Here is a 13,113-nt window from a genome sequence, read left to right as displayed (position 1 = left end):
ACGGTCCCACTTTAAATATTGCTTGCACCGGCAAAAGTTGTAGGGTGGTCCAATTGCTTCATTTCCAGTCAGCGCATATCCTGTTACTTCTGAAATCCTGTACCATTTATACCACAACTATTCAGGTTTATTTTCATCCTACTTCTGTTGCACTATAGCCCCTTTAGACAGCAACCTTGTGGTAAGGTTATCCCTGTCGCTATTGTTCTCCAAGCAAACGGGCATGCCCTTCATCAACCAGCTTTGTTTTTGTCAAATCTTTTTAAGGCAAATCATGAATCTCACATTCACCAAAGTGTTATCTACTCCAGACATTTAATATGCTTATGAAAACAAATGAATGTTGATGACTGCTGGCTACAGTCTTCCATTTGCTTCACTGCAGGCACAAGTCATCATTGACACTCACATATTGGCTCTGCATGATCTGACATACTGAATGCGACCTTTCTTGGATTAGTTATATATGCTGCTGTTAGCAGTGCCAAGGTCCTGTTGGAAAGGTGAAGGAGTTGTAATGAAATGAAAGTTATAAAACTGGAAGGTGGAAAATGGGGAAAGTATTATGTGAAGGTGAAGTCAAGGAGAAGGAATTCTTGCTGGTCAAGAACATAGCTATTCTTTTAACTTCCACTGACTAATCAGTAAGTGTTTACGTAGTACAAAAAAGCCCTGATCTGAAGGCAAAAGCAACCAGGAGCTCAATAGATCCATAGTCTTCAATGTTTGCTAACTCAGGACCCACCTTTAACCCAAACATGCAATTGAGGACCCATTCCTTTTTTTTTTTTACATATATCTGTACGGTGCTGGATACTGCTGTTGCAACCCAACTTAGATCAGGCTGTGGCTGGTAGTGGGTTCTGACCCACTAAAGGCCAGCAAGTTGGGAAGCCCAATCCCAACCTCCACTGCAAGTCTGCAGCTTTAGGGGCATTCTGTGAAAGTAGGGAGGGGCAGAGCTGTGCCCCTCCACTCCTTGCTAAAACCTGCTTCAAAGCCCACCATTACATTTGCCGTCACTCAATTATTCCAGTATTTGATAGACATGGATCTAGCTCTAGAGATAGTGGCTGGTTGGCTCCAAGGCTTCTGCCCAGCACTCTTTCCCCACTCTTCCCATGCTAGTGCAGCAGAGTTCTAGCTACAGCTACCCAGATATTATTTATTTATTCATTCATACATACATACATACCCCGCTCATCTGGCTGGGTTTCCCCAGCCACTCTGGGCAGCTTCCAACAAAATATTAAAATACAATAGCCCATCAAACATTAAAAGCTTCCCTAAACAGGGCTGTCTTCAGATGTCTTCTAAATGTCTGGTAGTTGTTTTTCTCTTTGACATCTGGTGGGAGGGCATTCCACAGGCCAGGTGCCACTACCGAGAAGGCCTTCTGCCTGGTTCCCTGTAACTTGGCTTCTCGCAGAAAGGGAACCGCCAGAAGGCCCTCCGCGCTGGACCTCAGTGTCTGGGTAGAACAATGAGGGTGGAGACGCTACTTCAGGTATACTGGACCAAGGTAATTTAGGGCTTTAAAGGTCAGCACCAACACTTTGAATTGTGCCCGGAAACGTACTGGGAGCCAATGTAGGTCTTTCAAGACCGGTGTTATGTGGTCTCAGCAGCCACTCCCAGTCATCAGTTTAGCTGCCGCATTCTGGATTAGTTGTAGTTTCTGGGTCACCTTCAAAGGTAGCCCCTCATAGAGCGAATTGCAGTAGTCCAAGAGAGAGATAACTAGAGCAGGCAGATAGGGTCTCATCCTGCATACCAGATGGAGCTGGTAAACAGCTGCCCTGGACATAAAATTGACCTGCACCTCCACAGACAGCTGCAAGTCCAAAATGACTTCCAGCCTGTGCACCTGGTCCTTCAGGGGCAAAGTTATCCCATTTAGGACCAGGGAGTCCTTCACAACTGCCCGCCTCCTGTCCACCCAAAACAGTACTTCTGTCTTGTCAGGATTCAACCTCAATCTGTTAGATACAGATGTTGCGGCAACTCCCCAAGTCAGAGCAATATTTAGAAAATTCCTTTTACCAGTACTGTAAGCCTAATGTTTTATTTTATGAAGCAGAGCACAGGATCAGCTTTGTGGCCCTACCACGTTTAAGGAAAGAGTACTTGGATAGAATTATGAACTCTGTTTGGATTGATTCGGACTGATTTGGACATTAACGCAGTAGCAAGAAGATGATCAGAATCCCCCTTCGGATCTTGAAATATGGGTCCCCCCAACAAAAAATTTAAAATTTGGCTTTGTAATTCGGAATTTATGTGATGTGATTTAATTTGATTTGATTGGCCGGTTAATAAAAATTATTTTTAAAAAAATAAGGAAAGAGTACTTGACTGACATTTGATGTATTAGCCTTTACATATTAGCCTTTAGTGGGCAAAACCCAATTTGCTTATATGGGTTAATGCCATCTAAATGCCAACCATCTTCTCTGCTCAGTTAAGGAGTGTTTGGAAACTTTATTTGCCTTAGGCAGGATTCTTGTACAGCAGAAGGTACCAGCTCCCCAGGGGGTTAAGATCTTTGTTGCCCATACAAAGGAGTATGAATGCCATAAAGCACTGTACATTATGAAGGCATTACATTACTATGTCAAATCTGTACTTAAAGAATTCTATGAATACTATGGAAATAGACTTTCAAAGATGACAAAGGGAAGTGACCTTGCAGTCCTCCAAAATTTAGATACCACACTGCCATCAGCTGAGCTTTCAGGTCAAGATGAAACTTCCAGGTTTTTTTCAAAATAATTATCTTACAAGAGAAAAGATAGGGAGAAGAAATGGGAGAGAAGAGTCTGAATTTTATTAACACTCTGCTGACTCATTAAAAATAAAAAAAATGGGTCTAAGCTAGCTTGGTGTTTTTAATACAAATCTGTGAGAAAGCCTTCTCTAAACCTTTCCTATGGAGAATGAGAGTGTGAGATACTGTGTGATTAATAGTCTAAGCAGAAGATAACTGAATCTCATTTGCAGGTTATCTTAGCTTTCTGTAGGGAAAGCTATTATGTATTTAAATTCAGAGTAGAAAGGATTCAAATGGTCACATGGTCTAATCTCCCACCCAAGTTGTAAGATCTGCCACACCCTCTCCCAAACAATTCATGCAATCAAGACCATTAAAGTCATGGTGATGGCTGCAGAGAACATGGCCCCAATGAGACTAGTAAAGAACTTGAGGAGAAAATCAGCTTGTCTTCTATGACAATGCAGCTTAGCAAATGAGAATTGCTTCTCGTGCTTGGAAGAAGTTATTTTGGGAATCTTCCCTGATCTTTTTACCAACAGGCCAAAGATGTTGCCTTGTAATAACGAAATCACTATTAAAATAGTTTACTATTCACTATCATTTTATGAAGGTATCACATACTTTTTTAGGGTGCATGTCCAGCGGTTACAACAGATCAACACATTTCCAGCATTTAAAATAGCTATTAGAATGACATTTAAATAAGAGCACCACATAAACCAGTTCTTAAATCAATTTAACACCGTCACCTAGAGACAAATAGAAGAGTCTATTTCCAGTTTGTGTCATTGCATATGCTAACACCAAGTCCATTCCATCATGTTACCAAAATTTTTAGTTTTTTAAAAAATGTGCAAAAGTTACTAACAATGTTAATTACTAACAATTCTACAAAGTGATAAAATATGAGGGCAACTTTGCTTCATCCATACATCAGGCCAGGAGATGTAGATGAAGTCAGTTTACAGCTGAGGTAATTCCTTGAGAACCCTTCACCACAAACAATGCTTCTTGTACAACTCTTTTGGGTAGCTCACCCCCCACGTCCCCCCCCCCGAACAGCAGTATCAAACTGTGCAGGATTCTCCAAAGAAGAGGTTGTTGTTTATTCCTGTGACATCATCTTACTGGCGTCAACTAAAACTGAACAATTAAGACATTTAGAGCATCTTTGTCAGCTATCATCTCATTTGGGCTTCCCCTCCTTTCTTCCCTCCTCTGAGTCAGGCACTACATCATTTCTATGAATTCACAGCAAAAGCTTCTGAACATAAGCTATGTGCCTTTATTGACTTTAACAATGCTACGCAATGCACACACACACAGCCCTTCAGTTATCATGTTAACGTTGCATGTCTTTTTAAAAAAGCACCCCCTCTTTTCTTAAAATTCAAGTCACACACAAAAGTACTTAAACTACGTCATAAGCGGCACCAAGTTAGCCCTCAAAACTACCAGCACCTAAAGAAATGGTTTCTAAAAATGTCATCATTTTAAAGCATAACTTGGGAGGGACATGTTCTAAAGTCTGGGGGCTGCTGCACAAACATCATAATCCACCCCACAGCAGTTATTGCTTCTTTTACATTGGAGGTTCTTGACAAAGCGACCCAGGTGGGTGGTATATGTTGTTAACAGGTTGTGAAGGGGCTGAGAAAACCAACAGAACCACTACAGTGACCACAATACTGGCTGAATACATCCTCACATTCACACTCCTACAAGGAGGCAACATGCAGCATTTTGCACTAAATTAAAGCTGCAAGTCATATTCAAAGCAGTCCCTGGTAGAATGGCATAATCTTAAAATGATCCTCAAGACTACAAATGCATGATAAAAGATGCCAAAATTCCCGATTTTGGAGCAGGAGCACAGCTGATCTGTTGTTAAAAGCAGCTCCTAGCCCTAGGCACCAACTGTTCTTCCGAGTAGAAAAACTACATTGGGGACTGACAGCCCACCCCAAACAGACACCTCTCTTTCCAGAGAAGCGCGGCAGATTATGCCACCAGCATCACATCCAGAGCGGGTAAAAATTAACAAATTGTAGTGCTAGCAGAATTGCTTCTCCTTGCACAAGACAGGATGTCTGCTTCTCCCCGAGGCATAGCAGGGGGTGCCGTGGCCCCGGGGGCAATGTTGAGAGGGGGCTCAAACAGGCGCCCCCACAGCAAGCTCTTTCATTGGAGCCTGGCTCCATGTCAGAAAGAGGTGTGCCCTGGCTGCAGTGCTTCTGCCTGGTGCCTGACCTGGTGGTAGAGAGCAGGAGAGTGGGCAGCAGCTTCCCCGCCCGTCTCCTAACCCTGAACCATGGTGCACGGAGGGTGGCTTCTGTGCCCCGTGAACCCACCCTGGGCAGCACAGGCATATGTTCCACCGCTGGCTTCTTCTAAGCACTGGAGACCCCTCAAACAGTACAGGTTATGGCACAAAGGGCTGTGATCAGTAGGAGGAATGATCACATGATTGATGCAAAGCCACCATCATGTACAACCATATTTTTAAAGGTCAGTCTCCCCTCCCACATTAGATCAATTGTTACTTTTTTCAAAATCCAGTTAAACATAAAATCTGACGTATTAACGTATTAAATTCTGCGCTGCTCATGAAACTCTGTTCATGGCCCTCCATCAAACACCCTGAGTTTAAGCCTACTCTTCTCTATGGAGAAGAGTTGTCAGGTCAAGCTTTATAAATAGAACATAAAGTATGCTTAAGCCAATTGTTTTCAGTGGATTTAAGCATGCTTAATTCTGTATTAAAATGGATTGCAGACAATGTATTAGAGCAAATTATGAATATTTATAACTAGCTTCACAGAAATTTCCTTTCCATCTCGTGGAGAAATACAGTTTTATCAAATAGTAAGAAATAAGTTGCTTCTGGAAACAAACCTACAACCCAGCACGCTGAACTCTATCCTGAATTAAAGTTACCTTTAGGCAAATGACCCTGCTTACTGCCTTTCAGTGTGTACAGAAGAGCCAGACAGAAATCCATTATTTCACAATTCCAGTCCTAACCCCTTGTTTCTTAAGTAAGCATGATCTGCAAGACCAGAGGTTTTAGAGCATGCTCCCAGGTAGTTTTAACCCTTTAAAAAGTTGTAAACTATCATGTTTCCATTGGTAGAATAGCCAAGTAGCAGGTACTCCTTTTCAGGGGATCTATGAATGACAAAGTGGAAACTTGATTTAGACAGATCTCTTCAAACAGTGTTTTAAACCATTGTTTAACAGAACCATCCAAGCCCCTATACAAGTGGGGTGTGTTCCTCTGTCCATCCCAGCCTTCATCAGTGAGGGAGCCCCACCAGCAAGGAGCACCCCAATTCGCCCAACCCAAAATGTAGGGGAAGGTACTGTTGATAGCATTTCTGCTAGCAGCAGCCAACAAAATATCCTGAAATGCTAGTTCAGGAGCTGGCCCATGATGGCAACAACTTATCCAGGCCTCTTCACTGCACCAGCCTGGGAACCGGCACAGTAAAGGGGCATCTCCCCCGTCAACCTTCACCTTCTGCCTTGGCCAAAAGGCCAAGGAGACAGCAGATCCGACCCCCAAGGAGTGCGCCACAGTTGCCATTGCCACTGTATCAGCAGCAGTGGGCAATGCATTCCTTGGAAGCTGGATCTGCTGCCCCCGTGGGTCCTGCTGCCTGGTGCAGTTGCCTTATCTTGCTTCACAGTTTCGCCCTGCTGCCTGGTGCAGTTGCCTTATCTTGCTTCACAGTTTCGCCCTGCTGCCTGGTGCAGTTGCCTTATCTTGCTTCACGGGTTCGCCCTGCCTATAGCTCAGGGATAAAAACCAGTACATTGCAATTGTAAATTACAAATCAAACCCCATGCCACTTCTACAGGGGCTTCTTGGTGAATGGGAGGGGCTGCTGGTCTCCTCCTGCCCTTGCTCCTGGTGTAGATCTTCACTCACACCTTCTTCCCTGGTTGGGTTGGCCCTGGCTACACTCTGGGGTACGACAGCAGAAGAATGGCATATAAATAAAATGCCATGGCCAGTGTAATATCATTAGACCTGTCATGCTTGAGACATAACAAAATGACCACCTTGGTTTCTCTCTCTTTTGTGGTTGGCTGTCTTAACTGTATTTTGTTCTGAAATTGTTCTATGGGTCTTTGGACTGCAATAAAGATTTATTATTCTTATAAATAAAATGCATTCATTATGATTTTATTATTATTATTATACAGCGTTTAGGAGATGGAGAGATTAATAGGAAAATAGGAAGGCGGGGAAAGGGGTAAGCACACCCTTCCTTCCCTTCTGCTCCTTCACTGCTTCAAAGTGCCTCAATCGACAGCTGTTTTGAAAAGGAAACCATGCTATTAGGACTTTATGACATGCCCCTGAGACAAAAACAGTCTGACTTAGATGTGAGTTTAAAAGGAGCATTATTCAATAAATTCATGAAAGAAGGTGGTGATGATAACGATAACCTTCATATAGTATTAACTGAATTTCTTACCCAACCTTCACCATAATGTTCTAGGGCAGGTTACAATGATATAAACATACCATATTAAAATCAGTTAAAACCATTTAAAATAAGAAGGTTAGGACCTTAAAACATGTATCTTAGGTGTCAAAGACCAGGGCAAAGAGTTGCATTTGTACCATATGACAGAAGCTATACAATGAGGATGCTAGACTCACCTGTATGGGTCTAGTAGGCTTTTTGCCTTTTTATAATGCCGACAGATACCTCAATGGTTTAGCATTCCTAATCCCAAAGAAACCGTTGCTGGGAAATGTAGATGTCTTTGTACAATAGAATGAATTTTGTAATAATGCATGTTTAAAGATGTGAGAAACACAGAGCAGGTTTCAAATAAAGGAGTCAAAGCAGGTATAACTATTACGTGAACCAAATAAATGTGGAAGCTTTTCCTTACAGCGGTGATTGACCCCATGGTGTGTTTTCATGGTACTATGAGAGGTCCATGTTGCTCAAACATGTTAGATTGACTCTGGAAGAGGCCTGAATCATCAAACATTAATTGTGCAGAGGATACCCTCTTTATAGTCTAGCAAGAGGCAAAGCTATAGAATTGAATCAAGACACAGATATTTCCAATCTCTGTTATTAACATGAGCAAACAGGCAATTTAATCATCGAATCTCAGAGGGCTTCTTACTTCTCTGCTGGATTAAGACAACAAATAATATAAATAAGACATTTCCTGCTTGAAAGCTTCATACAACATGCTTGAGCCTGCATTTGAGACCAACATAAAAAGAAATTGCTCCTTTCCCAACAACTAACAGGACAGATTATCTTCACTTTTCAGAAGCGTTTTTAATTAAACTCAGTTACAGAATATTCATGCAAGTGTTCAAGCTACTAATCAGCATTTCCCAAAAGAACTGCCTTCACCCCTTTCTCCATAAAAAATCCATCTCTTTGCAGTCATTGCTCGGAATCTTCTGACTGTAGAAGATTCAGGCTTTTGTGCTGATCAGAAGGGGAGGGGGGACGTAATGATAGTACAGTATGTTTCTTTCTACACCCCATCCCCCAACCACTTTTCTCTTTTCCATTTTCTGCCTCCCTCCAACACACTTATATCACTCCTGCAGAGTACTTCTCTAAGTGTCACTCTACAAAACACCATGGTTGTTTAAATGCCAGTCACATAGGAAAACTTGTTCAGCAGTCTAGAATAATCATACCTTTCAGAAAAGCATTTTTCTAGACAAATGGGATCTTATAGGGTTTGCTGACAGAACCAAAGATGGACTGCAGGCATGCGCTGTGCGTGCAATTTACATATTTAAGGCAATGGGCCTATTACAGATATGACAAGCCCCTGAAAAATGTGCCTTTCAAACCAAGTTTTTCCTTTCCTTTGGCAAGGTTAGATTAAGCACAATAATATTCTACTCCTTCCTTGTCTCTCCCAATTTAGGGGACAGCAACACAGGCCCGAATTGGTTTCCTTCCAGAGGTCACATGCTAAATTAGAAGCAAGATGCTTTCTACATTCAAGGTTAGGAATTTGAATTACTTACAGAAGCTAATGTACCACATTCAAGCAAGTGTCAACAATAGTTTGCATACCCTCCCAAGGAAGCAGACAGAGGGGAAACAAAGATGTTGTTCAGGTGTTTTCTGCTACAGTGGCTTCCTGCAGACACAATGCTTAACCATATTTTGCATAACTATGGCTGGCTGACTTAACCCAGTTAAAATCAGAGCCATGCCAGAAGGTCTTTAGAGACTCTTCAGCTCAGTGCAGGAAAACAGAAGAGTATGTGAAACCACACGCTCACCTTTTTGTTGCTGTTGCCGCAAAATTGTAAGGTTTTGGAAGCAACAGAAATCATGCTTGCCACTGCTGCTAGCTGCACTTTTCTTCAATACTTTCCACCCAAAAGATGCCAGTGTGAAGGCGGTATCAGAACCAGCTTGTGAGGTGAAGAAATTGCCCGAATCACACTTTGCTCAGTGCAAATTACAGTCATACCTCGGGTTAAAGTAGCTTTAGGATGAGTATTTTCGGGTTGCGTGCTGCGGCGACCCGGAAGTAACGGAGCATGTTACTTCTGAGTTTCGCCACTCGCGCATGCACAGACGGTCAAAATGACATCATGCGCACGTGCGGAAGCGGCAAATCACGACCTGTGCACTCAGGTTGCGTTCGCTTCAAGATGCGAACGGGGCTCCAGAACGGATCCCGCTCGCATCCAGAGGTACCACTGTAAATGCTTAACCATGGTTAGTGCTAAACATTGCTTACAATCTGCTCTGTGACCAATTCTTAAGCACTGAAAAGTGAGTGTGGCGGTGTGGTGCCTGAAGTGTTGGGAGACCAAGGTTCAAATCCAAACTGGACTATGAATCTCAACTGGGTACAATTGGATCAGTCTTTGTCTCTCAGACACAGCTACCTCACAGGATTGTTGTGAAAATAAAAATGAGGGGGAAGAGAGAGCCACCTTGAGCTACTCAGAGGAAAGGCAGGATATAAAGGTAGTGAAAAAGCAAAGAGTAGCTTTAAGTTTTTAGACACAACACTTGATCGTGGTTAAAGTGTTATGTCCTCAAGGGCCAGGCTTATTGCACATGTAGAAACAAAAGGCCAGTTGTTGCATTCCTCTGTGAAATCATATAGTCAAGTGTCCACAGCCACATGGGAAAAGGTTGGTGTGCACCTGCATGTACACATGGAGAAAAAGAAAACATATCTATGATTATAGTCGCACTTTTTACGCTAGCCATGATCTCAGTACTGTAATGCATGAAGGTACATGTGGTTCCCCCTAACTTTTGTCCATGTGATTATGTACTGTGAATATGGACTCTATGGAAGAATTTAGTGTAAATTCTTTTTTTTTTAATTGCCTAAATAAATAGCTACATTGTTTCTAAATTCCCATTTCAATAGAGAAGGTGCACCCAAGAATACAATACAAACTCAGAGACCATAAGCGGCCAGAACATTCTGCTCCCTTAGGGGTTGCCTGATTGTTCCAAATGACAGTTTTTCCCTCAGAGTAATTATAGGGCAAGCCATTATAATGGACTGAATTACTCTTACCCTGGGATAGGAAGGCTGTGATCTTCCAGATGTTGTTGGACTCCAACTCCCCAAATCTCTGGCCATTTGCCAGGTTCATTGAGGCAGATCTGGAGGGCCACAGCCTGTCTACCCCTGACTCGGACCAAAATATACATTCAGTGGTGCAACCCCAGAGTCGGTCACGACTGGACCTAAGGGTCAGGGGTCCCTTGACCTTTACCAACTTGGATCGCCTTGGATAACACAATGTGCAAGGCTCCCTTCCCCCACCTGAGGAGCCTAGAAGAACAGCACTACTGGGAAGAAATAAGACCTTCCTTCTCCTTTATCAGCAGCTGCTCCTCTCCTTCCCGAACAAATCTGGCTATCGAGCATTAGTTCCAACACTAATAGCAGAGGGCTAAAATGAAGGAGATAGGAGCTCAACATTGTCAGGATCAATACATCCATGTTTTCCCCCTCTTATCTGAAAAATACATCCATTGCAATAAAAATATAGGCGAAGAAGCATGGAAACTGCCCTAATCACTGCCATACAAGTTGGGGACACAAACTACATGGTGTTAGCCAACATATGACAGCTGAACGGACCACTTTTCCAGTAAGTTGGGTCAAATACCTCTGAAATTGCTTTTGATTGCTTCTTAGTGCCTTGATGTGGTAGACTCACACAAGTGCCAGCTTACTGAGTTTGTGGATTTACAGCACTTCAGTGGGGCCAGGCAGACATTTTACATTGCTGCTGACTTGCATGGGGAATAAATAAAATAAACTTAGGAAACTGTTTCAGAAAGCCTTGTGTTATAATAAACATTTGCTAACAGTGGAAATTCTGGTTTTAGTGAGCCATTTTTTCCTGGATGAAGACAGAAAGAATTGTTCTGCCAGCGCTAAATTTAGAGGACTACAAAATCAGATTTTAGTTGAGAATCCCACTTTCCAACAGATTGTACATATCACATTTGGACTGGTTCATTAAGCAGAGACTCCAGGAAATGAAACAAAATTTTAAAAAATTCCTAACAAACTTAGTTGGTCTCTAAGGTGCTACTGTAAGGAATTTTTAAATTTTGTTTCAACTATGGCAGACGAACATGGCTACCTACCTGTAACTAGAATCCAGGAAATGAGTAAAGGTCTATAGCAATTCAAGGGCAGAAATGCTATTACTTAGCTCTTCCATTTCACATTACAGATTCCATTTCACATTACAGTGGTACCTCAGGATACAGACGCTTCAGGTTACAGACTCCGCTAACCCAGAAATAGTACCTTGGGTTAAGAACTTTGCTTCAGGATGAGAACAGAAATTGCGCGGCAGCAGCACAGCAGCAGCAGAAGGCCCCATTAGCTAAAGTGGTACCTCAGGTTAAGAACAGCTTCAGGTTAAGAACGGACCTCCAGAACGAATTAAGTTCTTAACCCGGGTACCACTGTATTTTTAAAAACTAGTATCTCACACTTACAAAAAGGCCAGTGGGAAACTCATGTCTACATGGAGCAAAGTAAAATCAATAAGTCTTGAAACTGTGAGTGTGTTTCTTTAATCTAAATGGACAAGAGGTTTAAATTAGGGGTTAGGTGTGAAAAGCACATACACACACACAGAGAGAGAGAGAGAGAGAGAGGAGGAGAGAGAGAGAGAGAGAGAGAGAGAGAGAGAGAGAGAGAGAGAGAGAGAAACCCTATTAGGGCTGTCTCCAAACCTAATGCTAGACCCAATGGGTGGAATTCAATGTCGTACTATTGCAAACCTCCTACCAGTGCAAGCATCTCACAGATGAAACAATCCCCACTCTCCTCCCCCTGAACCCTGTTCTGGGGGGCTTATCCAATTTCAAGGGCAAGGGCACACAGGAGGAGGAGGGGAAGCCCCATTGCGCAAGAAGTTCTTGAGCAGGGCTTCTGCTGACATGACGTTAGGCAAATCCTGTCCACTGAAATAAAGGGACCTATGTTAGTCACATATTTTAATTTCAACGGGTCTACTCCACCGTTCAAGAAGGACACTGACAAACTGGAACGTGTCCAGAGGAGGGCAACCAAAATGGTCAAAGGCCTGGAAACAATGCCTGATGAGGAACGGCTAAGGGAGCTGGGCATGTTTAGCCTGGAGAAGAGGAGGTTAAGGGGTGATATGATAGCCATGTTTAAATATATAAAAGGATGGGAGGGAGAAAGGTTGTTTTCTGCTGCTCCAGAGAAGTGGACACGGAGCAATGGTTCCAAACTACAAGAAAGAAGATTCCACCTAAACATTAGGAAGAACTTCCTGACAGTAAGAGCTGTTCGACAGTGGAATTTGCTGCCAGGCAGTGTGGTGGAGTCTCCTTCTTTGGAGGTCTTTAAGCAGAGGCTTGACAACCATATCTCTGATGGTGTTTCGTGCTTGGCAGGGGGTTGGTCTCGATGGCCCTTGTGGTCTCTTCCAACTCTATGATTCTATGATTCTACTCTGAGTAGCATTGGATAGCACCCTTAGATTTCTCCCAGGCAAAAACAAGTTGTGCGGCTTTTTGTATAAACAGATTCCTGGCAGTGCATACTGAGGGCTTTAAACCATCCCTGTTTCAGGATTCATTTCTTCATTACATTTTTATGGATTTTCACAAGAGTAATAAAAATGAAGAGAAAAATAAATTTTGAACCTTATAAACATAGAAAGCACTGAGAGTACAAGTACGGCGATAGAAGCAATAAAGGTCATAGAGGTAGAAAAATTGTTAGAATTATAGCAGAATAGCCATGAAATTATAAGGTAAAATATTCAACTAGAACTACTAATACATTCTAGCAATATG

At 42.6% G+C, this 13,113-nt stretch overlaps 1 protein-coding gene across 2 annotated transcripts in view; it reads right to left on the bottom strand.

The window, feature by feature from the left end:
- Positions 1-13,113, bottom strand: part of NCKIPSD (NCK interacting protein with SH3 domain) — a 92,401-nt gene that overhangs the window by 48,408 nt on the left and 30,880 nt on the right. The window lies entirely within an intron of this gene.

The sequence above is a fragment of the Podarcis melisellensis genome (assembly GCF_964234715.1).
Source record: "Podarcis melisellensis genome assembly, chromosome: 2".
Taxonomy (NCBI): Eukaryota; Metazoa; Chordata; class Lepidosauria; order Squamata; family Lacertidae; genus Podarcis; species Podarcis melisellensis.
The sequence above is the reverse complement of the archived record's forward strand: the minus strand, read 5'-3'. Positions and strand labels throughout refer to the sequence as shown.